The sequence below is a fragment of the Acyrthosiphon pisum genome, chromosome A2 (genome assembly GCF_005508785.2).
Source record: "Acyrthosiphon pisum isolate AL4f chromosome A2, pea_aphid_22Mar2018_4r6ur, whole genome shotgun sequence".
In the NCBI taxonomy this organism is placed as follows: Eukaryota; Metazoa; Arthropoda; class Insecta; order Hemiptera; family Aphididae; genus Acyrthosiphon; species Acyrthosiphon pisum.
In genome coordinates this window covers 43445570-43450938 of record NC_042495.1, presented here as the reverse complement: position 1 = coordinate 43450938, position 5369 = coordinate 43445570, and the positions used below count along the sequence as shown (strand labels likewise).

The 5369-nt window shown below is 27.4% G+C and overlaps 1 protein-coding gene across 1 annotated transcript in view; it reads left to right on the top strand.

Annotated features, from left to right (window-relative positions):
• Nucleotides 1–5369, top strand: part of LOC100162526 (putative mediator of RNA polymerase II transcription subunit 26) — a 51221-nt gene that overhangs the window by 17784 nt on the left and 28068 nt on the right. The gene's annotated exons all lie outside the window — the stretch shown is intronic.

Genomic DNA, 5369 nt, shown 5'->3' with positions numbered 1-5369 from the left:
CGAATACCCTTAATAAAACACGATTTGGTGCCGTTAAAATACGACTCACTTTTCGACGCCGAGTGTACACTGTATTATTTACATCGTGATCACAGGCGTAGGATTGTTTTTTTGGGGGGGCTTTAGTCCTTCCAGTGGCGGACATGTAACGAATCGTGGGGGGCTAAGCCCCCCTAACTACGCCTATGATACCAAGTAGACGGATATTTTAGATTTTTTGTCGCGAGTGGCAACGCGGTCATCACTGACGTCTCCCCCAAAAAGAGGTGTCCCATAAAGTAGAAAAGTTTCAATGATTTTTTTTAGTACATAGTACTAAATTAATAACATTGATTAAATATACATAGACAGCCTACGTCAATGGGCATAATGAAAACTAGTTAATTAATAGCACAATAACTCAATGATGTGTCATGATGTAGTGTCATGATTGGAAATTAAATTATTATTATTGAAATAAAATAGTAAATATTAAAAATAGACAGGAACGCCGATAATCGTCTCTAGTTTAGAGTCCACTGACTACTGTTCGTTCTTGGATATTTGAGATAAGAAGTAATATAATAGCCACGATTAAAGATATAATATATCTTATATCTTTAATCGTGATTATAGCGCATACCATATAATATAATAAAATAAATATATTATTATTTTCTATATATTTCATGCAATTAATTTGTCATCGGTCCTAGAGACCTAAATGTATTGCTTTAATAAGTAATCATTGTATTTTTATAATTTTATTTTAATTTGTAGGACGTAAGGTTTACTACACATATTTTATATTATATCATAATATAGTTTTAAGCTGACCGTTATATATTTCATTAAAATGGGTTAAGATAGGTCTCGTCATTAAATTACATCGTAAATATTTAACTTAGGTAATATTTACTTCACTTTTTTTTCAAAAAAAATCATTTAATTCTAAGTCTTACAATATTTTTATAACTATTTTTTTCATAGATATATTTTGTATATTCAATAACAATCCCAATATTACATGATAAAAAAAAACTTAAATGATGAATATGAGTTTATTTATTATGGACAAAGTATATACCTACAAATAATACTAGAAGTCTAAACCAGTAATGTTCTTACTTACTATCGTCATAATATAATTGTATTTTAATTTAATATAATATTTTTAATATTATTAAGAATTTTTAATTTTTTTTTTTTGATTTTTCACTTCTAACATGTTTCATATTTTTTGAACACCAATTAAAATTCTAAAAAAATTACAAATTATCAAATGCTTAATTAAAAATTCTAGATGTGGAATACAATCTTCTTCAATAATAAGTGAATGCATTAAAATTGTTAAATTTGAGTTTTTTCGTTTTACCTTATAATAAGTATTATAATGTTCATTATATTGTTTAGAAATAGAAAATATTTCAACATTTTAAAAATACCTTAAACTTTTTAAAGTTTATATTTTTTTTAAAAAAACGCTACGTCTTGGCCCCAGAAGTATTGTCACAATTCAATTTTATAATAGGTATTTTTACTATAGAACCAAAATTGAGCGAGTTCTACTCAGACTGTAAACACGTTTTGTCCATGTCGTACGTGTATAAGACGGAAACAACTCATGCGGGTGTGACGTCCTTAAGGAATTTGTAGATTTAGACTTAAGCATCATGTTCCTTTAAGGCCTCAACTGCCAGTTCTAGGGAGTGATGAGATACAGCTATTCAAAAAAAAAATTACTCATAATCGAGCTTATAATGCATGATAATTATTGCCCTGTTCTCTAGGAATTAATTTTTCAATGACTTTGGATTGAGATATTTTTATTTAATGTATAAACCATTTTAAAAAAAAAATAAGGTATTATATCAAAATTAACCACTATATTGTAATTAATTCATAAAAGGTAAAAGTGTATAACATTCATTTATTTTACTTTGATCATGCTAATGAATTTCATTATTGTATTGTGGGTATACTGCTCTTATATATATATATATATTTATAGAGGTATAATTTTAACCACCTGATTTAGTTTTATAACAATGTATGTATGTTTATAGTCATTTATTTTTGGCATATTTTATTTTAAGAAAATAGGTAGACCGCTTATTTTAATATGTTCACCATCTCCAAATTTTATTAAGTAATATATCTTATTTCGGATATATTATGAATAAATTATAAAAGTGTGTTTTTTTACAATATAATGTTGGCTCATATTTTCTATTTTAATACTAATAAATTTATAATAATTTTCTACAGATATATACATATAATAACTTACTTATAACATCTTATCAAAGATGCTGGTAGCCATGTACAACTTGGACAATGTTTATTAATCGTTAGAAAGGTAATATGATAATAAACAACATTTCATATCAAACAAGCCCGTTGCCAATCAAAACGATTAAAAAATGATAAAAATTTGTAAACATTGCCCAAGTGACAAATGACGTTGGACATCATAATTCAATAATGTTGTTGTATATGGAGTCGGCTATCTAGTTATTGTATATATCTGTGTAATTTTCATATACAAAGTGATTACTTTATCAAAAATCATCATCATTATAATTTATTAATACCATATAAATATACAAATGAAACAAAATATTATATAGAATACCTATTTTGATACATTAAAATTAAACTTTGGATAAGTAATTATTTACTTTATAAGTACCTATTCGAAGTTTAGATCAGTGTTTCTCAACCTTTTTACTGTGGCGACCCCTTTTTTGAGTTTCAATTTTTTAGCGACCCCCCTACATATATTTTTTTTAAATACTCGAATAGAATATAGATTTTTATTAATAATTAATACTAAAATTACTGTACATTGTACACAACATAAAATACATAATATAATATTATAATTATTTTATAATTATTTTTAATTAAAACATTTTTTTGTCTATTTTGAAAGTCGAATATAAAGTCAAATAACAATAAAATATAAAATCGATATGTCATTCCCTCAAAAATATTATTCACCAACATTTTTTAAAAAAGATTTCTTAAAAACATTAAAAAAAAAATGATTCTGCGTTAATGCGTTTTGTCTGTGTTGCGCGTGAACCATAGAGAGAAAACAAATAGTGTGCTAACATCATCAAGGGATCAAGGGTTATGAATACCGACTGTTTCTAAGGAGTTCAATGTAGCAATTTCCTAATTGTTAGCATGCGTTCGTTTAAATGTGTTCCTATTTATAGTGTGAGTGACTGTATAAAATAAATAGCCGAGCGCACCCGCACCCTACGCACATGTCAGTATGCAGCACTTTACACGCAATATTACAAATGTGAATTTTACCATTTTACAATTTTAATTGTTATATTCTGTGATTTTACTGAAACACTGTACCTAACTTAATTTCGTATTTGCAATAATTCAGCTTACTGAGTGACATTACAGTAATACAGTATGAACACCTATTTTACAAATTGAAGAGAAGAAGTTTATCTAGGCTTGTATATGAGTCGATTTTCGATATTTTATTTTCAATGTCTCAATATTTAACTCAAAACTTGTGATATTTTACTTGTTGAATTTCAATTATTGAGTTTGGCAATTAAAATATCGAAAATTGACTTTTAAACAGGCATAGATAAACTTATCTTCTACAATATTGATAATATGTGTATCTCGATCCGCTCAATAAACCATATTATTTAAAATATAAAAATACATGTTCATACAATTTTTTAGTATTATTTATACCCTTTAAGCAAAACAGAGTTAAATGGATTTTTCAAAACGTACATTTTGCTGCTATGTTATGCGTTTGTAAGACGGAGATACAACGCTACGTGGTAGCACGATTACAGATAGTATGGTTGCACAACGAACCATAATAAAGTGTTGATCCGAGTTTCCTTGTTATCACAACGATTAGCGGAACCGAGCATTGGCGCTCCAAGCGTTTAAATATTGAATAATATAATTAATATAAATATAAATAATAATAATAATATAATTTGTATGCCTACTAGTGGCTAGTACTTAATTTTTACGCTATCAGCTCTAGTAAAAGCTTCTAGAGTACCGTTGATAATAAAAGAAACTATGAGCATCATTAAATTGTTTCTTATCATAGTTCGTTGGGCAATCATACTATCTTTAATCGTGCGTGGTAGCGTCTTCGTAAGTACTATTGTCTATTTATAATACAACTTAAAAGGACTAATCAATTTAGGTAGTAAGTCTACTGGCAACTGCTATTAGTAATTATTCCACCCATAGAATTTGGAATAATATTGCACTTTTTATCATCTAACCACAATTGTATCATATTTTCTAAATACATTTTTCTTATTTAACACATTTATTGAATGTAGTTGGAATATAGTATAATATAGTATGAGTAAAATTCTAATATTTAGTAACAGCATTACAAATGTATTAGCATGGAATTGTGCACAATTCACACGAATAAAAATAAACGAATTTAAACTTTTTAAATTTAATTTTTAAAACAATTTTAAAGAAGTTTCGAATTCCAATCCATTTTCTTCTTATTTTTTTGGAATTCTTGACACGCTGCTTTCCTAACTACAAATATGTCTTAGATAACATTTTTTTAGGTCATTTTTAACTCATCTCTAGGAGTATAACGAAAAAATATTTTTAAATTTGTATTTCAATTTGAATCAACGACTGAATTTCAAAAAAGATTTTTATTCTATAATGTAAATAGGTATTTTAAGTGCATTTTTTGGGGTATAAATAAATAGCCCTAAATTAATAACATACTCGTATGTGTTATAAATTAAAATAATCAACAGTCAAAATGTATTAAAACGTGATGTTAGTGAAGCAAATTAACAAAACACGCTCTGTGGAAATAATTTGTAACTTCCGATTGTATAAATATAGTTTTATATTGATTAGGTTATTTTTTCCAATAAATTAATTTTGTTATTGAAACTTTATACGCTGGTGAGTACAGCTTCTACTAATACTATCAAATATATTCAAATATACTTTACTTAGAGCAAAACATATACGAAATGGGGAAATATATACAAGCTAATGATAGTAATCCGAGTACCTATCCTTCTCGACATAGGGTGGAACCCGTCTAATCATCAGTAGAACACGATTTAAGATAGTATAGTTGCCCATCGACCCGTTATTTAAAAGGATGTCAGCGCACTATTCGTTTTCTCTTTCTGGCCCACGCGCAACATTAACAAAACGCATGCGTCCAGGGCCGTATTTACAATTTTTGCGCTCTGGGTCAACAATATTTGTACGCCCCTCCCCCCTAAAAAAAAATAATTAATTCGTTTTTTAATCGTTTAGTTATAGTATTTATTTATGAACATTTTGTTAAAACAGACCACGATGATGCATTATTTTAATGCCACTCGACTGCC